We start from the raw sequence: 23,593 nt of genomic DNA, 5'->3' as shown, positions 1-23,593 counted from the left end.
ACACCGCAGACCACGCTGCGCCATGGAAGCGGCCAGCAGCAGGTCCGGCTCCTAGGCGGAGGCGCGCAAGCAGCTCCATGCTGCTCTTGCCCACAGGTACCACCCCTCCCAGCTCCCATTGGCTGGGAACCGGCCAATGGGAGTGCGGAGCTGGTGCTCAGGCCGGGGGCAGCACACATAGTCCTTTGGCTCCCCTGCCTAGAAGCCGGACCCGCAGCGTGGTGTTGGAACAGGTAGGCACTAGCCTGTCTTAGCTGGGCAGCACCACCAACGGGACTTCTGGTGCTGACCAGAGCTGCTAAGGTCCCTGGGTTCTGAGCAAGGCGACTCAGTGCCTTACGTGCCACGACCCAGTACTGGGTTGTGACTTGAACTTTGAAAAACACTGGCCTACATGACTCGAAGTATTTGCCATGAGGTGGTATTACGCTTTTTCATTGGCCCATAATATCCCCTGCCAACAAGCTGAACCACAGGAAGAGGCGTGATGGAGGAAAGACCCAGCAAGGCTCTCTTCACAGGGTTGCCTAAAGCCCTCCATCTGGATTCTGCCCCACATGCAAAGGTCTGCATAGCTCCTGGCCCCATCCCCACAGATCTGCAGGAATGGGAGAGAGGCAAGGGCCATCTATGCAGAGACCCTGTCCTCTAGAACCCCTGGGATCTTCTGGCCAAAGTGGCTCCAGATAAGCACCATTACTTATGACCTCCCCTGGGAACCTTTCCTCCTTCTATGTAAGTGGGGGGTGGGAGGGAGGGACAATACAGAAGAAGTGATAACAGTCTGAAGCTGTATTACCTAAGTAGTCCATGTTGCGGGGAAGGGGAGAGTATTGTAACCCTATGCACATGCCCAAGTCCTGCAGAGAGCCCTCTGCAGGGTCCCACTGATGTAGAATGTAGGTAGTTGACCCTCTCTGTATTGAGCAGAGAAGGCACACACAAGAGAACACCACCATCCTTGTGCAGTTCAGGGGCTCTGCTTGAACATTAAACACATTACAGAAGAAAACATAATCAGGATCACAGGTGCACTAGCGTAGTTATTTAAGTGGGATCCTTTTCATAGTGATTAGTTAAATACTACTGTGTTCTGTGAGGTTCTACATAATTAATGCAAATACTGGCTCCACCACCACAATTTGAGAATAAAGTTGCTTCCTTACATTTCATGATAAGCAACATTAATTTCTCAACAGAAGACACTTCCCTAAATGTATATTTAAGAGACTATCAGTTTCAGCCTGGACTAATATTATATATTTGTGGTTGAAGCTGAAAAAAAACATTAGCCATTTAACAATAAATAAATAAATAAAAAAGTCCAAGTTCCTGGGATCACCACAGCAGCACATGAGATCACCTGTTGTAGTCACTATATTTGAATCATTAACAGAGTTCAAATGATGGTGTCAAAATGCTACACTTTAACAGTAATGTTCAGGTATTTAAACTTCAGTCATTTATTTTAAGCACCTCTAGCTATATTTCCACCTATTACGTTAATTATTAGAATGTGTGTGTAAACACAGTGAATCACTTATACAATCTCTCCTCTCTTCCTGGAATTAGCTTAGGTTTACGACAGACTAGGTAAATTAGAGACATTTACATAAAAAGGTATGAATTTCTATATTCAGATAGCTTGTGAGAGTGAAAGATAAAACTATACTAGAGAAGGCATTCAGAACAATTGTTCAAAGCACAGCAAAACAAAGTATATACATTTAATTTCTAACAAGTAAATATTGGTTAAGGGAAATTATGTTTACAGAACATGAACTCTAAGTTTCTGTATCAATGTAGTGTAACTCTTGGACCAAAGATGCCTTTGCATTGGATACCATAAAATTAAAAAAGAGAGAGACCTTTGCTAGTTACTTCTGTTTATCATTGGAGTGTCTCTCCTGTTTGTTAAGCCACCTAGGAACTGGTTTACATTCTGACATTGGGATCCAATACTATTGGTGCCTCTCAATTTGTTGTACTTCTGCAGCACACGGGATGTCAGACAGAGGCTGCAAAATAAGAGTATTAATCAAGAACCATTGTAACCCTAGATAATTAAGGTGTCAATGCTTCCTATAAATATAGCTGGGGGCAGCAGAAACTGGGGTTGGTGCTATTTGGTTTGCTATGCAGCTGTAAGCGTGTTTACTGGGTAGGCTATGCAGTATAATAGTGATTATAGTAGTTGACTGAGAGTTGTGTGTGAAAGGACAGCAAAATAAGGTCTAGTCAATTCTTGACTGTAAGAACTTGGTTCCTAAACTTTTATCCCCATGCTAAAACCACTAACAGTGTCATTGCTCAATGGTCTCTTGGCAACCACCAGGAGGCTCCAAAAAAAGCAAGTTTTAATCAAAGCTGAAAGAGGTATAGGTAACATTAGCTGTTACTGCCCAAGAAAGATCTTGGAATCATAGTGGCTAGTTCTCTGAAAACATCTATTTCATGTGCAGTAGCAGTCAAAAAAAGCTAACAGAATGTTAGGAACCATTAGGAAAGGGATAGATATAACACCACTAAATAAATGGTACTCCCACACCTTGAATTCTGGTCACCCCATCTCAAAAAAGACTATTAGAATTGGAAAAGGTATAGAGAAGAGCAACAAAAACGACTAGGGTATAGAACAGTTTCCATACAAGGAGAGATTAAAGACTGGGACTGTTCATCTTGGAAAAAGAGAAGACTAAGGGGGGATATGATAAAGGTCTACAAAATCATGAATGGTGTGAAGAAAGTAAGTATTTATCCTGTCACATAACGTAAGAACCAGAGGTCATCCAAGGAAATTAATAGGCAGATTTAAAAACCAAACAAAAAGGAAGTACTTCTTCACATAACGAACATTCAAGCTGTAGAACTTGTTGCCAGAGGATGTTGTGAAGGCCAAAAGTATAACCGGGTTCAAAAAAGAATTAGGTAAATTCATGGAGGATAGGTTCATCAATGGGCCAAGGTGGCCAGGGATGCAACCCCATGCTCAGGGTGTCCCTAAGACTCTAATTTCCAGAAGCAGGGACTGGATGACAAGGGATGGATCGCTTGATAATTGCCCTGTTTTGTTCGTTCCTTCTGAAGCATCTGGCACTGGCCACTGTCAGAAGAGAGGCAACTGGGCTAGATGGACCATACTAGGTCAGACCTTTCTTATGTTCTTACTATGGCAAAGCGTTTCTCCATCCACCATAACAGCTTTCAGTGCATTGACTTGAACAAAGTGGCCACCATTTTGTAAACTTCATTTTCTACCACACAGTGTAGTTACTGCTTAGGTATTTTATCTGCAGTCAGGTTGACTGTATTGTGCTTCTTACAAGTGTAGACATTCTTCTGTGTAGATATCTCTAAGGTAAGGTTGTCAGCCCAAATATTTACTGACCACAACACTGGTCCCACTGTAAAATTTATATCAAATCCATTGTAGTTCTAGAGAATGCAATAGCTTAACATGTATTGGGCTGAAAATATTACAAATGAAAAAACTGAAACTTCACCAGGAGTCAGTAAAAGTGATGTATGTTTTCTAGCTCCACCTTAATTTATGTACTGTTTTCAGTTTGTTCAGTCAAATATTACTTTTTAAACTTTCAGCCAAGGAAATACTAGGTGTGGAAGTTTTTAAAAATTATTGTTATTTTGAGAGGGGAAGAACAAGAGAGAAATAAAATGGATTCTTAAAGGAAAGCTTAAAATGAAACACCATTTTCATGGCAGGTCAACGATTAGGCCTAGCAGACTTTATTGTGTTCTTTGATGCATAAGGCAACAAGTATGATTCTGAATAACTCAAACTTACTGTAGGTGGCATAATAGCCTCTCTGAAACAGTTATCCAGTTTCCAAGATGTGGTTGGCATTCTGAATATTGGTGGAATATTAAAAAGGAAGTTCCTCTGAACTGCTTTCAGAGGTAGATGATACAAAGGTATATATGTAAAATGATCAGCTGATCACTCTACTTCAAAATATTTGCAATTTATAAGACACCGAGCTTCTTGAGAAGCTACTGCAAGTCTGGTTTCTGGAAGTCTCCACGTTCTCTCAAAAGCAATCAAGAGAACTTGTCCATTCAGTGCCTATACTGTTATTAGAAAGGTCCAGTTGGAGTTATTGTTGTTCCTTACAAGATCAAGGACAGTGAATAGACTTATAGGAAGTGTCTAAGAAACCACAGAACTGCTTTTTGCTGAAAATATGTATGTTCCCAAAAAAGACACCTCATCCCTCACAGAAGGATTTAATAAAAATGAGGAGGTAGGCAAAATATGAAGTACTGGTTTGTAGCTCTGGCTATGTGGCCACAGAGGAGTAAGGCCTACTACCCCTTACTCACTTGCATGGCTGCATTAGCCATGTCCAGATCAGATCTCCACATGTAGCTGTGTGAGGAGAAGGCACTGCACACCTGACACTTACATGCATACATCACCTGTGAACAACTGGGTAGTAAAGGGGGAGACAAAAGCAATGGTTCTGCCCAATATGCACTGGCCAGCAGAGCTGACAGGCTGCAGTCTGTACCACAAAAAAGGAAGAAACGTACTACACTTCACCATCCAAGCAGCAGGGGAGCCCAGAGAAGAGTTCCACTTTAGAGGGAGAAGCTCACATGAAGCCTGTTCCTCTGTGCTGAGGCTAACAGTCCACCCCTAAGTGAGCTGAACTGTCCAAATACACTTGCACAAGTAACCATTATGCTTTAATGGTTAATTGGCTTCCACAGCCTCTACCTCACTCAAACCTCATAATGGAGGGGTGCCAGCTGTCATGCCTGACAGAAGATTGTGATTTCAGGTGGAAAGTCCCCAGCAGGTGCAGATTGTGTCTGGAGAATTAAAGAGCTCACTTTGGGGCAAACAACAACAAAGAGGAAGGTGGGATCGGGTTGCTTCTATGGGGAGTTTTTGTCCAGGTCTCTGGCCACCGCGGTCAGGCACCTTCCCTAAGGACCCAGCCCTGGGTTTGGGTGACCTGACCTGGCAATCCGTTGCCCTCTCGCCTGTGGCTGAGTCACAGCCTCTGGTTTGTTTTGATGGCTCGGAGCCCCCCCTCTTCTAGGGCGGTGCCTGCAGGATGGCTGGGTTTAGTCACACCTGACTAGCGCGCAAGCAAGCACTGCCTTGGAAGCAGGGGCTGGGGGAAGCTCCCTCCGCAACCAAGCAAATAGGCCCCGCACTGGCAGGAGGAGGCAACCCGATACCCCTCCAGCCTCTGGGCGGACCGGCTGCCCCGAACTCCTCCTCCCGGCGAGTTGGGGGAGGGAGGGGGGAAGAGACAAAAGGGTGAAACTGGGAACGCAACTACGTCTGCGAAGAGGAAGTTCAGGGAACAAACAAACAAGAGAATCGGTGCCTGCCCCCAGCGAGGCTGGGGCTCCCACCTCCTCGGGGCAGAATTCAGCCCCGCTGCGCCCCAACTCCACGGTGCGCGGAATCTCCCCGCGAGGGAGCGGAGGCGCGCGGGCAATCCGCGCAGAGTGGGGCAGCGCGTACCAGGAGCTGGGCGGAGGTGGGCGCTCCTTCCCACTCGGGTGGGGAGTCCACAACGCAGCTCTCTGTCCGAGGCATTTAGGGACACCCACTGCTCCCGACGACACGTCGCAAAGTACAGGGGCAGTGCGCATCCCCCACCCCCCCAGGGGCAAAGGGACCCCCACTGTTACGCTGCTTAGGGGCGGCGTGTGCTCCCACTCACTCCATAGGGAAAGACCCTCCCATAAAAACGACACAAGCCTCTATTTTCAAAGGGGCCGAGCACTTGAGAGTTCCCGTAGGCTTCAAGGGAGTTTGCGGGTGCTCAGCGCCTTGAGCAGTCAGACCATTGTCCCGATCGCCTGTAACCACGGGAGATCTCCTCTGTTTCATAAAGTTTCTATCGAGCTAGTCTCCTGCCCAGGACCTAGCGCTACTTTAGGAGTCTCGTGGGAGGAGGGGAGAAATACATGTCAGACCCACGCATAACGGCGACACAGACCGCTCTGCTCCCTCCCGGACATAGGCAGAGCCAGGGGGGTACGTTACCGGGCGTGGGGAAAACGCTCCAGTCCGGAAACCGCAACACCCCCGCCGCCAGCCTACCCTGTAAAGGACGCAGTCTGGGCAGAGGGAACCTGAGGTGGCCGCTGTGTCCGGAGGGGGGGGGGGGTGTCCGAGTCGCACTATCAAGCTGCCAGGGCCACTTCCAGACGGGATACAAATCTCCGCTACTCACCTTCCAGAGACAGGAAGGAGCGGACGGCAGCAATGGCTAGTGAGGTAGATGAGGGGAGGCAGCGATGGGCCCGGGCTCTGCAGAACCGCTCCCGGCTCTTGTTTCCGCAACCGCCTCCGTCCGACTCGGTTCCCTGCCGAACCTTTTGTTGTTATAGAATCCAGCGAACAGCTGATCGGCCCCAGGCCCCGCCCCGGCTCCCCCTCCCGACTCCCCGGGGCCGGGCTAGGGTTCAGACCCCACCAATGTGAGCAGAGCGGGGCTCGGGGCCGCGCCGGGACAGGCTGTCACTAACGCACGTGATCCGGCCCAGAGCCACAGAGAAACTCTGCAGCTAGGAACAAGCCCAGGCAACAAAAAAGAGAGAGAAAGGGGGAGCGGAAGGGAGGGAGAGAGAGACTGCAAAAAGACGAGATAAAGGAAGAAGAGGGGACGAGAGATTGAGCGAACAGATGCAGAGATGGGAAGGGGGAAAAAGGGGAGAGAAAAGATTTGAAAAAAGTGAGGAAGCACTCAGAGTCCATGGTGATGGACCCTGAGTAAGAGCCTAAAAAGAGAGCGAAGGAAAGGGAATAAAACGCAGCTAATAAAGAGTCAGACAGATAAGGGGACACAGCATCAAGTTGGTATATTATGTACAGACACTACTGCATGCATAGATACGTTATTTAGGCTGAACTTAGCTCCCTAGAGTTTGCTTCTCAAGTCTAACTTCACCACAATCAAACTGATCTGCCTGAACTTTCATTTGCAGGCTCTTTGTTTAGAATGGAGCATTTCTAGCATTTGGAACAAGGCATATGGGAGATGTAATTGGACTGGACAGGAGTTTATGTGCATTTCAGTTGTGAGATAGTTTCCTGAGTTGTGGGTTTGTTCCTTTTTTTTTAAGCTTGTCCTATTTCCAAAATGACTTGGAAAGTGCTACATTGTTTTGGCGGAGATGTGGTGCTTTTGACAAGTTTTGGGAGTGGTGGAATTGCTTACTTATTAACAATGGTTTCCATATACTTTTAAAAGTCTGCTTGGACCACTGCAGAATTAAGTATCAGAGGGGTAGCTGTGTTAGTCTGTATCCACAAAAACAATGAGGAATCCGGTGGCACTTTAAGACTAACAGATTTATTTGGGCATATGCTTTCTTGGGTAAAAAACCCACTTCTTCACATGCATGGAGTGAAAATTACAGATCCAGGCATAAATATACTCACACATGAAGAGAAGGGAGTTACCTTACAAGTGGAGAACCAGTTTTAACCAGGCCAATTCAGTCAGGGTGGATGTGGTCCACTCCCAATAACTGATGAGGAGGGAATACCAAGAGAGGGAAAATTGCTTTTGTAGTGAGCCAGCCACTCCCAGTCCCTAGTCAAGCCCAAACTGATGGTGTTAAGTTTGCAAATGAATTGTAGCTCAGCAGTTTCTCTTTGAACAGGGACAGCTCCAGGCCCAAGCGCGTGCTTGGGGCAGCAAGCCGCGGGGGGGCGCTCTGCTGGTTGCTGGGAGGGGGGCAGGCAGGCTGCCTTCGGCGGCGTGCCTGTGGAGGGTCCGCTTGTCCCGCGGCTCCAGTGGACCTCCCGCAGGCGTGCCTGCGGAGGGTCCGCTGGTCCCGCGGCTTTGGTGGAGCCGCGGGACCAGCATGCCTGCAGGAGGTCCACCGGAGCCGCGGGACCGGCAACCGGCAGAGCGCCCCCTCCGCGGCATGCCACCATGCTTGGGGCGGAGAAATGTCTAGAGCCGCCCCTGTCTTTGAAGTCTGTTTTTGAAGTTTTTTTTCCTGAAGAGTGGCTACTTTTAAATCTGTTATTGAGTGTCCAGGGAGATTGAAGTGTTCTACTGGCTTTTGTATGTTACCATTCCAGATGTCTTATTTGTGTCCATTTATCCTTTTACGTAGAGACTATCTGGTTTGGCCAATGTACATGGCAGAGGGGCATTGCTGGCACATGATGGCATATATCATATTAGTAGATGTGCAGGTGAATGAGCCTTTGATGGTGTAGCTGGTCTGGTTGGGTCCTATGATGGTGTCGCTAGAGTAGATATGGGGTCAGAGAAGGCAACAGGGTTTGTTACAGGGATTGGTTCCTGGGTTAGTGTTTCTGTGGTGTGGTGTATAGTTGCTGGTAAGTATGTGCTTCAAGGTAGTGGGGCCGTCTGTAAGCGAGTTTTGGCCTGCCTCCCAAGGCCTGTGAGAATGGGGGATCATTTTCCAGGATAAGTTGTAGATAGTTGATGATGCGCTGGAGACGTTTTAGCTGGGGGCTGTACGTGATGGCCAGTGGTGTTCTGTTATTTTCCTGGTGGGCCTGTCCTGTAGTAGGTGACTTCGGGGTACCCGTCATTGCATATTTGTAGCTATACAATCATAACTGATTGCTGTAAGAAACAACAGTGGGGAAAAGAGGAATAGATGGGCCCAGGCTGAAAGGAATATGAGAGGAAACCACACAAGAACAGGGGAATTCAGAGTCTGGTTATAGATAGCTCAGAAGCAGATGACACTAAGGCCACGTTTACACTTACCTGCTGGGTCGACGCGGCGAGTTCGACTGCTCGGAGTTCGAACTATCGCGTCTGATCTAGACGCGATAGTTCGAACCCCCGAAGCGCTAGTTCGAACTCCGGTACTCCACCGCGGCAGGAGGAGTTGCCGGAGTCGACCTTGGAGCCACGGAGTTCGCTTCCGCGGCGTCTGGACGGGTAAGTAAGTCGAACTAGGGTAGTTCGAATTCAGCTACGTTATTCACGTAGCTGAATTCGCGTACCCTAGTTCGACCCCCGACCTTAGTGTAGACCAGGGCTAAGACTGGGGGAATAGAAAATAATGAAGAGGAGAGATTGCTTGCACCCAGCTTACCAAACAATGTGTATTTTAATACATCCAAATGTAAAGTCATACATCCAGGAACAAAGAACACAGGCGCTGCTTACAGGATGGGGGAGACTTTATTCTGGAAAAAATGAATTAAAGAGACTTGGGGACCATAGGGGATAATCAGCTGAACATGAGCTCCTTGTGAAACATTGTGGCCAAAAAGGGCTAATGTGATCTCTGGATGTATAAATGGGAATACTAAGTAGGAGTAGTAAAATTATATTACCACTGTATTTGACAGAGATGTGAATGCTACTGGAATACTGTGTCCAGTTCTGGTATTCACTATTCAACAAGGATGTTGAAAAATTGGAGAAGGTTCAGAGAAGAGCCACAAGAATGAAGAGACTGAAAAAACACATGCCTTATAATCTTGGACTGAGTTCCTTCAATCCTTCTCTAAGGGGTGACTTGATCACAGTCTACACATATCTACATATGGAACAGGGGTGGGTTGGCTGGCTGGCCCAAGACACCACTACCAGTGGTGGATCTGGAGTTAGTGGGGTCCTGTGCACAGCTTCATTTTTGGCCTACCCCACCTCCCGGGGCCCAGACAAGAAAAAGAACATTCTATTATCTTCCCTCCCCCCGCCATTATTCATTCTTTTTTTCTTCATCTTCCTCCTGTATTATAAGTAATGGTAAGTAAATGAAAATAAAGTGAGGTACCTTGATTGGGGCAGGGGGTTGAAGTGCAGGAGGAGGTGTGAGCTCTGGGAGGAAGTTTGGGTGTGGGGTGCAGGCTCTGGGCTGGGGCAGGGGGTTAGGGTGTGGGAGGGGGGTGGCGCTTACCTTGGGCATGCACACACCTAGGGGCCGCAGGGACATGCCGTCCGCTTCCGAGAGCAAAGCAATGCGGAGAGAGGGGGGCAGGGAGCCGCTTAGCCATGCTGCTGGCATGTCTCTGCACACCCCTTGGGGGAAGGGGGTAGCGGGTTTCTGTGTACTGCCCAGGGAGGGGGCAGCACACAGAGCTGTCTCCTCCACCAGCCCCTTGCCAGGGGCATGCATAGACGTGCCAGCAGCTGGCTGCTTCCGGGAGTGGCGTGGGGCCACCGGCCACGGCATGCAGGCAGCCTGTCTGCCTGAGCCCTGCTGCACTGCCGGCCAGGACTCAGGAGCAGGTTGTCAGATATTTGTCCTGCATTTTGGGGGCCCCCCTGTTGTTGGGGGGCCTGTGCCACTGCATGGTTTGTTTCATGGTAAATCCACTCCTGACCACTACCCTTTAAAGGAGACAGACCACAGTTACAGAGCACCACTTCCACCAAGCAGCTCACATGCCACAGTTTGAGAGCCCCTTGGCTAGATAATCACAGTGGTCCCTTCTGGTTTAAAATATGTGAATCTATGCAATCAAGTCACCTTAGCTATATGAGTGTAAATGATAAGAGAATCAGGCCTTTGTTCTGAGGAGCAGGAGAGAGGAAACCACATGTGTAGGTGGAGGTCTTTTAGAAAGAAGCAGAGTCCATCTGTGGCAGCTTGCAGGGACTCCTCACTAAGCAATTTTAAGACATTCTATAAAACCTAAGGAAATTCTCAGGAAAAAACCCAGTAAGTGTAGTTAAAATTGAGCAGAGGAACAAACTATTTTTTTGAAAACACTCTAACGTAATGTTATTGTAAAAAATACGAACCTACGCTGTGGAAAACCTAGTTACCCAAAATTAAGGTTTAGTTAAAAAACCCCAAACACCTACACATTATAAAGTATGGAAATACACAGTTAAGATTATGCATATAATCTTAACTCTACCCCACACCAGTGCCTCGCTCTCATATTCCATCCCTCCTTCCTAAGTCTTCCTTCTCCTCTTATCTATTTTGTAAGTCATGGTGTATATTTAGCAAAGACTTTTCATGAAGTTTTTTGTCTTCATTTTCATAAGGGCTCTAAGAAGTCTACAACCTAGAGCTACAGACATCTCATGCTTGGAAAACGCCATTACACTTATACAGTTCGTGCGTGGACTATAGTAAGTGTGTACATCACGTATTACCAATACTCAGTATAATTCTTTGTCAGGTGACTAATCTGCTCTTTCCCTGTAGATCCTACAGTATAAGGATCTGGGTCAAAGATATTTGTCACTGTAGTTGCTAACTCTGAACCTGATTTTCCTCTCATTTATACTAGGGTAAACTGAAAGTAATTCCATAGACATTAATGGAGTTACAACTGTGTAAACCCAGTTTAAATTAAAGGGGAATCAGAACCTCTGTTTCTGTTGTCACTTTTTCAATTGATGACAAGAAGTTTGAGAAAACTGGGAAATGCTGTCCCTTGGTGTATTGCTTTTGAGTCAGGAAGTGGTAAAGTGTTCTTTCTGTGGACTTTTCAGTGCTTTGAAGAATGCAGGCATACTGGCAGTTAGTGATGTAAATTAAAAGGTGCAGTTTGGTTTAAGTTACACTGTAGTGTGTAACCACAATGGCCTCACTTCCGCCGAGAGCTCATTGTAGAATCAGGGCCTAAAAGCATTTAAACAATAAGGAATTCAACTAAGAGATGTTCTTAATTTGGGGGGCAGGGGAAGGAAGGAAGGAGGCAATGGTGAACAATCCAGGCCATGTTTATAAACTTTTGAAAAAGCAGAACTGAGCACACCCAGACAGAGACATTCTTGTCACAGCACCATCTACCTTAGTCTGGCTTCTCTCTAGCTGCAACCTCAGTTTCCCCTCACTCACGCTATATCTCCTCATCTTCCCAGGAAGGACTCACTGGCTCTCCCAAGTCTCTCTCTGGCCAGTTTTATTCCTCCAAACATAAAATTTAGGCAAAATACCCCAAACCAGAAAACAGTTCCTCTACTCATTCTTTCTTTCCCCCACCCCTTGCCTCTCTTAGTTCTGAAAGGAGAATGCACTATTCCCTTCAGGACCTGCTGCAGAAGCCATGTCCTTCCTGTAGCTCCTCTCAACCCTTTACACGCTCTGACCCCTTCTTAGGTGGGTCTAATAACCAAACAGGGCTGGCTGGCTCCAGACCCCTGGTTACAGTTCCATTCAGGCACTGGTTCTCAACCAGGGTACATTTACCAAGGGGGTTATGCAAAGGTCTTCCAGAAAGTACATCAACTCATCTAGATATTTGCCTACTTTTACAACAGGTTACATAAAAAGCACTAGCACAGTCAGTAGAAACTAAAATTTCATACAATTAATTTATACTGTTCTATATACTATATCAGCAGTTCTCAAACTATGGGCAAGTTCATTTTAATAGGGTTGCCAGGGCCAGTGTTAGACTTGCTGGGGCCCAGGGCAGAAAGCTGAAGCCTGAGCCCTGCCATGTGGGGCTGAAGCCAAAGCCTGACTTTTTAAGAGAGGTGAAACTTGGGGTACGCAAGACAAATCAGACTCCTGAAAGGGGTACAGTAGTCTGGAAAGGTTGAGAACCACTGCATTAAGGTGTTAGCTACTCACGTAATAATGGTGGCACTTTGAAGGCATGCACAAATAATTGAGTGTAGTTAATTAAATATGCACTTGTTACTTCAAAGAACCTCCAAGGTCAGCTGACTTGTAAGATGCAGAAGCCAAGAACAGTTGAGAACCAAAGAACTTCAAGCCCTTCAAACTGAGCAAGTCAACAACCCCTAGACTTTTTTCTTATTTTTTACTTTAAAAACAAATAAATTAAAAGCAAAAAACCCCAAAGAACCAAAATGCATTTATGCAATGTTGCATTGTGAGATAAATAATTAAACAGAAAGAAAAATCTAAAAGTTAAGCCTAAGGGTATGTATTCTACAAGGGTTACAGCAGCACAGTTGCAGCTACACCACTCTAGCAGACACCTACTACAGTGACAGAAGTTGTTTTTTCATCGCTGTAGTAAATCCACCTGCTCAAGAGGTGGTAGCTAAGTCAACAGAAGAATTCTCCATCAACCTAGCTACTATGTCCATGAGGACAAAGGGGCTGAAGTCACCCTAACTATATCGCACAGGGCATGAAAGTTTTCACAGCCGTGAGCAACATCTCTAGGTTGACCTAAGTTTTAGGTGTGGCCCAGGCCTCAGTTCCAGGAAAGTTGGCACAGCCACATTGCACATATGGTTTATATTTAATAAAACACTAATTAACATATTACACCATTAATAGTCTGTGTTAGGCTCCAATCCTGCAATGAGTTCTGAGTAGGCAGACTTCTGCATGCATGTGAAGACTCATTGAAGTTAATGGGTGGGGGGGTGCCATGTGGGTCTGGGACATTCCCACATATAGCACATTGCAAGATCAAGGCCTTAGATTGTAAACTCATTGAGACAAGGGCTGTTTTTGTTTGTATCTTGTATAGTGCTGAGTTTTATTAAAATTGGCTTTTAATAAAAACACTAATAATATAGATACAAGATTTGCAACTGTCATAGGTCTCACCCCCACTTGGAGCTGTTGGGTTCCAAATGGGGACCTGCACTGGTTTCCCTCTAAACTAAAAATCCTAGTTTAGATCTAGTAAAAGCTGCCACCACCCAATCAGGTACGTGGATTGGGACACAGTCCTTCCCCAAAATCCTTGGGGATCCCAAGAGCCCCAAATCCATGGAGTTCTTACACCCAGGAGAAATAAACCATTCCCCCCTGCTTCCTCCCCCCTCCCTTTTCCTAGGAGAGACACTGGGATCTAACTACAGAGGGATACCTCCCCCTCCTCTTTCCCTGAGAATCCACCCAAGGAAAGACCAACCAAGTCCTTAATAGAAAAGAATTTATTAAAGAATAAAAAAGAAAAGTCACTGTCTCTGTAACCAAAATGGAGCAATATACAGGGTCTAAACTTATCAATCTCTGGAGGGAATTCCCCCTCCCTTCTTTCTCAGTAAAAGCAATAACAGTACAGACTTAAAGAAATTCTATAGCAAAACACAGAATTGCAAATACAGAAATAAAAGTATAAGAATACTAGTTCCTTGCTAATACTCACTAGCTTGAATAGAAGAATTTATTGCAGAAACCTGGGAGGACTTGATTAAGATGTCTGGACTCTCCTAATTCCCAAGAGAGACTCTCTAAGAAAACAAAGAACAGGGGAAAAAAAACTTCCCTCCACAGGGATTTGAAAATATCTTGTTCCTCATTGGTCCTCTGGTCAGGTGTCCACAGGTACTGCTTGTTAACCCTTTACAGGTAGACAAAAACCTTAACCCTTAACTAACTGTTTATGACAGCAACATAAATGAATTAAATATGCACTTGTTACTTCAAAGAACCTCCAAGGCTTAAGGCCAGGGTAACTTTTGACATTTCTTGATTCGGAGTGCTTGTTCCTGTAACCTTAATATTGCATCAACACTTTTTGTATGCATTTTTCCCCCTTATGGGAGCACAAAAAACTTACATGTAAAAGAAAAGCTTAGAGAAACTATCACATAATAATGGCTGAAAAATGTGTTCTTGCAGCTGGTAGTGGGCTTGAAGGAGTCTGTCCAATATGTGTGACATGACTGACAGAATTTGCATAGCATTTATGGTTTGCAATGTGCCTGTGTAAACTCTGTCTGGTATTTTAGGACACACATTTCTCTAGGCTGCACTATCCCTTCCAGAATTATGAGATCAACTTTAAAAAAAAATGGCCATATGAAGGTGTGACTGGGTGGTCCACTCACCGCTCAGTGGTGCCTCCCAATCTCATCTGGGGAATTAGCTCTGCCACCTCGTCTGATGCCGCTTCCTGCAGTTACTCAGTCCATCATTCCCTTCAGTTACGCCGTGGCCTCTCCTGCATCAAAAGTGGAAGCAGTGTCCTCTTCATAGCTCAGTCCTCCAGCTAAGTCACATTAAATTCTCCCCCCTTCCAAGGTATCACAAGGCCTTTGAGGCAAACTGTCCCAAGCAGTCCACTCCCCACTCCCTGGTCTCTGCTACTTCTCTGGCGGCTGATGGGGGAACCCAGGCTTGCCCTCTACATCAGTCCAGGAACCCTCAACCCAGCAGCTCTGGACTTTCACTCTCTCAGCCCTTATTGATCCCTACTCTCTCCTTGCAGCTTCCTCCTCTTTCTCCTTGTATCAGGCAGTGCAACTGCAAGTGTCCTTTTCAACTTACTCTTTATAGATCCTGTCCAGCTCCTCCCCCTAGCTGGACTTCATCTGCAGTTAGACTCTAGCACACCATAGGTTTTCTCCAGGTGCAGCCTAAGGGTAATTGGCCTAACTTACCCCATCAGGCTTTGTGTGTGGTGGACACCCCATCACAGAAAGGTTATTTTCCACCTTGTCAAATTACCCAAGAGCTATAAACTCAGTTATTTTAATATATTACATTAACTTTCAGCTCACTGACAAGAAGTTATTAAAGAAACTTAAAAAACAAGACTCAGCTCTGCATATAGGAAAAGCAAATTAAAATACCTTTGCACTTCCAAAACACTGGTTGTGAGATGGGTAAGGGAAGGAAAGTGGTTGGTAAACAGCACATGTATTTAGATCACCACTATTAAAGAGAGGTGAGACACAAATGAAACACAAAGAGTGAGTCCCCCTAAGGGCTTGTCTGTAGAGGAAAATTACAGTCTGCTAGAACATGTGTTAATTAAGACAATGTTAACCACTCACTATAGTGAAATATTATGATGTTTAGTATTGTATGCTGAGTCATATAGGGTTAGCTATGACCAGCCAACTCAATGTTAAACATGATAGTTCTTGTCTGCATTGAGTGCCATGTTATGTTAAGTCATGTAACATAATTAACTAAGATGCATTTTAACATGATGAAATTTTCAAGTGAAGACAAGCCCTAAGAAGGTTTATATTGTTGTGTTTGAAAGCTGGCTCCAGGAAGAATTAAGAATGGCAAGTAATATATTGGAGGTCCCCAGCAAGATACTTCTTGGGGTAAAGATCTCCCATTTCCTGAGCTGCTTAGTTTCTCCCCTTAGTTTCTCTTTCCACTCCTCTCATCTCCCTAATCTTAACTTTTACTTCCTGTTTCCATCATCAGGAAAGGATGAAGACAGTGGATTTTCCTCACTCCTTTCCCCAAACCACACAATCCTTGGCAGGATGGAGACAGGCCTGAGAGCGAGGTCTTGTCCCAAAATGGGCCAGCTGACCACAAGCTGCTCTTGCTGATCAATGCTCTATTGACCCAAGTCAGCAAAGTCCTTAAGCATGTGCAGAGTCCCATTGAAGTAAATGGGACTATTCATAAATTTAAGGTAAGGCATGTGCTTAGATATCTTGCCGACTTGAAGTCTATGGGCTTGAATCTGCACTCATTTAAGTCAATAGCAAAATTCCCATTGACTTCAGTGGTGCAGGATTAGGCCTTAAATCCCTGACCCAAAGCTCATTTAAGTCAGTGGGACTTTTTCCATTGACCTTAGTAGGCATTAGCAGTTGCCCATTGGCCTGGAGGTGGGCAAGAGGAATCCCACATGAATAGAGATTATAGGCTGCCCTACCAAAGTTAGTATCTCATCTGGACATTTGAACCAGAGAATAATGAAGGATAAGTGTATGTATTGAGCTCCATGTTGCTGCTCTACATCTCTCTGATATGAGGGTGCTACCCAAACAGGCTGCAGAGACCTCTTGAGCCCCACTGAGATAAGCCTTAATATGTCCATGGAGATGTTTCTTGGACAAAATTAACAAGTCTTAATGCAGTTGAGAGCCACTTGGACAGGCTCTGAGAGGACATGGGTTGCCCCTTAATCCTTTCCGCAAATGTCTGAGGGCTAATCTTGTGGAAGGAAAAGAAACTTCAATCCCATGTTTGTTGTGGTTGTCCTGCAAATTGAGGTCCCTTATAAGTTGAAGAGATTCCTTTGGTCTTGGGTTTCATGGACCACAAAAGCTGGCCTTGGATCTGACTCCCCCTTATAAAGATTTAAATTTGTGATTTGTGTTGGAGAATTTCTTCTCATGTTATTAAGGGGGAAAAAAGACTCAGAAGAAATCACTGAAGCAAACAAACCAGGCTTATCTCCCCAAATTGTGTATAGTTATGTGATTATGAATTAGGGTTAGTAGTGGAAATAACCAGATCATACACTAGAACTTCCTGTGTACCCAGAGACAGATTAATGGTATGGCCATGGCTATAAAACATGATGTGCACATCTAGGGTGCTATATAGATGTAATAAAAATAATAATAGTCTGGGGCTCTGACATCCCATATTTTCAAAACTTATATTTATTGATTTTCAAGAATTGAAACATTAGTGCCAGGCATGACATACTGTACATGTAATACCAGCACTTACTATGAAGAATATATGACTAGCCATGGTGCACAGAAACAGCGACCTTTCTACAAACAGATCTGCAAATTACTATGAATGCACTGAGCTTCTAATAAAGAGCTCCCATATGTAGTGTCTTTTGGAGAGGCCCCACTACTCAGACATTCTTCTTAAATGGTAGGTGAGAACACAGATATATCTACTTATTAGAAATACTGAGTAATAGTGGAAATAATAGTTCTAAATAGAATGCATGCAGATACAAAATGTGAGGCAGTTCCATCTAACTTTTGGAAAATAGAATGTGCCTCCATACAAAAAACAAATCAAAACAAAACCAAATTTTATGGACACATATGTATAAAATTACTTTAAATAGTTAGCCAACCAAGTTTATAAAACAAAACAATGATTCATCAGCAGAGAGAAACTGGCATAGCTACATGGTAATGTCCTGGGAAGTACTCCTAGATCCTCCATTCAATGCATCTTCTCCCATGGGTCAGCCACTGGTTTAAGCTCAGTGGAATATAGCTACTAAAGCTAGTAAATGGTTCAATAAAAGACCCCATTAAAGACTAAAGATTAGTGTCCTGAACCTACAAATCCTTAATATCCAGTGCTTCACTCAGTACCAGGACTATTTATGGTAGGAAGTACTTTGCTGGATAGTACGTGTTTGCAGGATCAGGCCTTAATGTTGTAAGTCCTGATCCAATGCCCACTGAAATAAACTGAAAGACTCCCATTGATTTCAATGGGACTTGGATCAGGCCCAAAGTACACATATAGGTGGAGGTTTAAGTTTATAATCCTGTTGCAATTACATATTTTTTAAAATAAAAAAGTAACAGCTATTCAAATGATTTCAAATCTCTATTACAAATTTAGAAAAAAACCTCTGTATATTCAGAATACTAAGAGTCTGAAAAGTGCAAAGCCTAAGAAATGACTATAGGTGCATAGTTCAGGTACTTCTTTTGCAAATGGAATATTGTTCATCTTAGATTCAAGCATCAGACTCAACAAACATTGTCCATTCCATTTCTGCTCACCGTTTTTGGACTTTGGCAAGAGCAAAAGTCTCTGCTACTTTGATTTCAAAAATTTAAAACTGGCCACCCCTTTCCTAGGTATAAGGCAATAGCTTATGTCCAAGTTTTTCAAATAAGTTTTTGGGCTGAGGCAGTGTCTTTCCATCTTTTTAGTAAAACAGATGTTAAAGTCAGGACATATATTTTAGAGTTCTGGAACATTAATTCACCAGATATTCTGGCAGTTTCTGGAACCAAATTATGAAATGACAGTGAACCACATATAATCAAAACAGTACATACCACAGAAAAGAGCTGAGTCTTGCAATTCTATTAGCAGAAATCATTGGATTAGAGTTCTCCAAACCAGTCATCTGTTACAATTCACTCAACCATTTAAACAAAACAAAAAACAAACAAAATAGAGGATTCAGTTGCCTCTGGAACACCTGCACTGTTAAAGTGTCTGAACCAAGACATATTTTCTGTTTCATCCATTTCAGAAATCAGTCTTTTGTTCTCTCTCACTGCACAGAAGTGTATTTCAAAACTAAAAAAACCCACAAAACTTTCAAGCCTTCTTTACACATCATAAGGGAGCAAAAATGGGCATAATATTTTTAACTTTTGTAGGAAACTTTTATCATCATCCATGGTCAGACTTGGAAAAAATAAGTAGTAGTACTCATCCATGCTTCACGCACAACTGAAATTCTGTCCCCTTTTCTATGATGCCAGAAAAAGAAGCCCTTCACTGCAGATTGTTCACATTATAAAAATATGCACAACCCTCATTTTTTGAGTGCTTTGATTGATGACATTTTAATTGTCATAATAAGTCTGATAGGTAGTACTGTCTAGGTTTTAAAATGTAATTTCAGACAGGAGGGATAGGCAGAGGTGCCGGGGCCTGGTTGTGTGTCGACATGGCAGTAATTCCCACCCCCCCACGTATTCATTAAAACATTCTCCATCAAAATTGTTTGTTCTGATTTCACATTTGTTTCTTATGCTGGACTTTTTCCAGTACCATTTCCCTGTCCTCCTGCCTCAACCTGTCTTATGTCTCAGCATTCCATCTTCTCTCCATGTGGCTAGCGTCCATATTCATAACTCCATGTATGACCAGGAAATAGCTCTTTCTTGCTAATTTTCTTTCTGAAGCTGAAGTTTGAGAGCCTATTATTGTGACTCAAGCCTGCCTAATTCCAATAACATGTCCTTATCATCCAAGGTGGAAAGAGGCCTGAAAGCACTGGAATTTGAAACTGAACAAGTGTTACTTTTATTATGTTCCTAAGTATTTCAAGGGATGGATGGGTTAATAACTATAGCATTCTTGCTTCTAATTTCAGTGTCTATTCTAGGACTATGGGCATCCCAGAGTAGGTGTGAGAGCAGATATACTAGATACACAATGGTGGAAAGGCACTCCAGGCTCAGCCCCAGTAAAAGGACCTCTTTTCCTCCCTTTGCAGGTCACCTTTAAGGATGCAACCTCCTGATTCCATCCTTTGTTTTCATGTAATTAATGTTTTAATCATTGTCTATTTGTTTACACTTCTTTGAGAGGATGAGGAGGGTCCCTATGCTTGAGAGAGCAAGCATAGTTAACTGTGTTTTTAACAATCTGTAACTGAGAGAGATGGTGATGAGGCAGTGATGAGTTGCAGCAAAGCCTCTTTTTGAAATGTCAAATTGAAACAAACCTTTGCAGTGTGGTTAGCTATGGTTATATATATACTTTAAAAAGCCCTTTTGCAATGGTATTGTGATAAACATCAGTCTAAGTAAGACCAAAGCCAGTAGCACTGTTCACTGCGCTGATTCTACAAACACACAAAACTACATCTTTGTGGCATTTTAAATCTTACCTATTCACCAGTTGCTTCCTGTTAGCTCACCCTGAGTGACATTCTTCCTAAAATACTAATAATTAACAAGCTCTAATTTGTCTCATTAATAGACTATTGAACTTTAAGAAAGTAGCATAACTGGCTCCAAACCAAGCTAAAGGGCATTAGATTTTTAAAAAAAAAATGTGCTTGGATTTCAAATGTAGGACTCTATCCAGTATCAAGTCACCTCAATCTTTCCAAGGTTTCAAGTTTCCTGGGTTGCAAAGTCATGTGCCCCAGTTCTGAGCTACACCCCTTTTAAGCTATTTATGTCTCTCATGAATTCTGTACCAAGGTTTTAGTGAAAGTTAGAACAGCCCCCATAGATGAAGAGTGCCAAACATTGCTGGGAGAAGATCAAGTCACTTAGTCTGCTGCAGTAAAGCTTGGGAATAATTATCATGGTGGGGAGGAAGAGACCTGTCCTTTCGATGATTAATTGCACTTTGTTCTGGGAGAGAAAACACTAACACCAGTCCTTGTGCATACTTGGAGAATATATTTCTTTGCCTTCTTCAAGAGCAAGACCATCTGTGAGGAACCAGATAGAATCCTCTTGACTCTGAGGAAAGAGAAACAAAGTCTTCTCTGACTCAATGATCAGAGGTAGAAGATGATAAAGATGACTAGTTAGCAGTTGGGATGAGGAGTGCTTATTCCTAGAAAAACATATATTGTAGTTTTCCGGAGCCTTAACAAAACAAAGTACAAAACTTAGGGCCTGGTCCAAAGCCATTAAACTCAGTGGAAAGAATCACAATGACTTCAACGGGCTTTGGATCAGATCTTAAATTGGAACCTGTGCACCATTATTATTAGTGTTGGACTGGCCGTTAACATGGTGAGACATTAATGTGACTCCCAGCCAGGAATAGCTGGTTCTATAATCAAATTCCCCCTTCTGCAGTGAACTGAAAGATATGTGCTGCCATTACTGTTGCTGTAAGAGGTTGAACTGATAGCCAATGAGGGTAGAAGTGCTTTGATTCCAGGAAGTTCAAATAAGAGAAGTTAATATAGGAAAGCTAATCAATAAGGCAAGCAATTTATTCTGGTAAATTTTCATGCAGCCTCAGATACCATAGTACTAACAAAGCCAGTCAATGTGTTATTGTGTCCCTGACTGGTATGTTCAGAACGGATTTTTTTTTAAACCACATGTAAAAGTTTATCTTGGATTTCAAGTATTTATTGACAAATTTCCTCTTCTGCTCAGGTAATGCACATCAGATGCCAGCACTTTGTGCCAACTGGGCCTCTGCTGAGAGAATAAATGCGGTGGGAGGTCTTGAAATGCTTTGTGCAACAGACATGGACAAGAGCCAATGAGTCACCAATACCTATGGAAACACTGCAACTGAAGACACAGTTTTGCATTAATCTTAAAATAGTTCCTGTGCCCTTTTGAAAACTGATTATTCACACATTACAAAATGAGCAAGGTCTCAGAATGCAGTATCTGGAAGATGACAGTTGATTAATCATTTAAACAAATGAGTTGGATCATGTGGTGGATACATGGCATTCAAATTTGGTATATGAGTTTTTAGAACAATAATGTACTATGAATACCAAATGAGTGGCCCATTTATTATTAACCTTATCAACAAGGGAGTGTTATCACTTATTAGGGCCAGATATTGGAAGTTAAGACTTCTTGGTTCTGTTCTGGGCTCAGCTGCTGACTTTGTGTGTTACTTTGCACAGATTACCTAACTCTCTGCCTCAGTTACCTCATTTGTAAATTGGAAGTGATAATACCTACTTCACAGGGATGTCGTGAGACTTAATAGTTTGCACTTAGCATGTTTCATCTGAGACTAGCAAGGAACATTTTCAAAGAATAATAAAAAAATCCATAATTATAGGAAAAGCTCTTTGATCATAGTTGAAATAGCAATTATTATTAGCAAAAAGAACGAGGAGTACTTGTGGCACATTAGAGACTAACCAATTTATTTGAGCATAAGCTTTCGTGGGCTACAGCCCACTTCATCGGATGCATGCAGTGGAAAATACAGTAGGAAGATATATATATATATAGATAGATAGATACATAGATAGATAGATATACACACACACACACATATAACTCTTTCCCCATGCTTACTTTTCTCCCTACTGTTACTCACACCTTCTTGTCAACTGTTGGAAATGGGCCATCCTGATTATCACTACAAAAGGTTTTTTTCTCTTGCTGAAAATAGCTCACCTTAACTGATCACTCTTGTTATAGTGGGTATGGCAACACCCATTTTTTCATGTTCTCTGTGTATATATATATATCTTCTTACTGTATTTTCCACTGCATGCATCTGATGAAGTGGGTTTTAGCCCACGAAAGCTTATGCTCAAATAAATTGGTTAGTCTCTAAGGTGCCACAAGTACTCCTCGTTCTTTTTGCTGATACAGACTAACATGGCTACCACTCTGAAACCTGTCAATTATTATTAGAACATTCCCACTGCTATTGATTCATCTTTGTAAGCATCAGGCTGGAAGAGAGAGGGTATTTGAAGGATGTTGTGACTATTAATCTCTGGGTCAAAGTGGTAGCGCTGGTGCTGTGAGTGACAATACAGATAACCAATTTGTTTTCACCGTTCATATTACATATCATTAAATGTTTCACATACAGCTAAGGTTACGTAGCAAATGGTTAATAGATCTTGAGAAGTTTATGTATAGGTTATGTTTGGGGCTTTTTATTATATATACACATTTTAAAAGGGGGAGGGGTTATTTTCTCTCACAGAGGGCCTGTCTGTGGGATGGCTACTAAGGAAAAAATCTCAAGGGTTCACCCTAACCAGCTAGCACGTGTTAAGAAGAGACACCTTTCCCTGTCTATGCTAGGGTTCTAGAACATGTTGCTAACACATTTTGAAAGTACACATTTTATCTTAGTGTAATGGAGTTGCAGCAGTGTGACACTGCACCCCATATTTGTCATAAAAATATTATGATATGATTATGACAATTATGATGCATTTTGTACAGGATAAGTAATGTGAGGTGTCATTGGAAAAAAGTTATGATTTTCTGAATATGATTATCCTATTTGTATGCATGTATCATTTTTGTATCTGAAGTTATGACTATTGACTAGGGATCTGTATTTCAAATGGACTTACTCTGGAAAACAGCCAGCTTTTCAGGTACAACAATGAAGAAGCCAGACGGGGCTAATGGCCCAACAGCAAAGACAATGGACTGGAATAGTTTAACCTTCCTGTGGACATTTTGGCCAGCCTGTAAGTAATGGCTGCTCTAACTCTACAACAGCACGTAACCAGATCACGTCTCTCGACTCTATCTTGGGAGGTCAGTATTTTTCCACAAACTGGTCTGAGAAC

At 43.5% G+C, this 23,593-nt stretch overlaps 1 protein-coding gene and 1 long non-coding RNA gene across 18 annotated transcripts in view; one reads left to right on the top strand and one right to left on the bottom strand.

Moving 5' to 3' along the window:
• The window catches only part of TP53INP1 (tumor protein p53 inducible nuclear protein 1), a 61,519-nt gene that overhangs the window by 10,692 nt on the left and 27,234 nt on the right, over positions 1-23,593 (bottom strand). For 4 of the 17 annotated variants that reach the window (XM_045005361.1, XM_045005363.1, XM_045005352.1 and 1 more), the window contains one exon: positions 14,721-14,833. The gene's annotated coding sequence lies outside the window, so the exon portion shown is untranslated. Of the gene's footprint in view, positions 1-799; positions 1,821-1,868; positions 2,019-4,551; positions 4,730-5,500; positions 5,520-6,218; positions 6,398-14,720; positions 14,834-23,593 lie in introns of those variants that run through there. The other 13 variants (XM_045005365.1, XM_045005354.1, XM_045005355.1 and 10 more) reach the window with 13 other exon arrangements.
• LOC123363870 lies at positions 4,763-21,701 on the top strand. Its single transcript, XR_006576919.1, has 3 exons — positions 4,763-4,882; positions 10,992-11,078; positions 21,453-21,701. It is a non-coding gene; the product is annotated as an uncharacterized LOC123363870 (long non-coding RNA).

Source organism: Mauremys mutica, chromosome 2 (genome assembly GCF_020497125.1).
Source record: "Mauremys mutica isolate MM-2020 ecotype Southern chromosome 2, ASM2049712v1, whole genome shotgun sequence".
In the NCBI taxonomy this organism is placed as follows: Eukaryota; Metazoa; Chordata; order Testudines; family Geoemydidae; genus Mauremys; species Mauremys mutica.
Note: the sequence above shows the minus strand (reverse complement) of the source record. Positions and strands in the feature narration are given on the sequence as shown.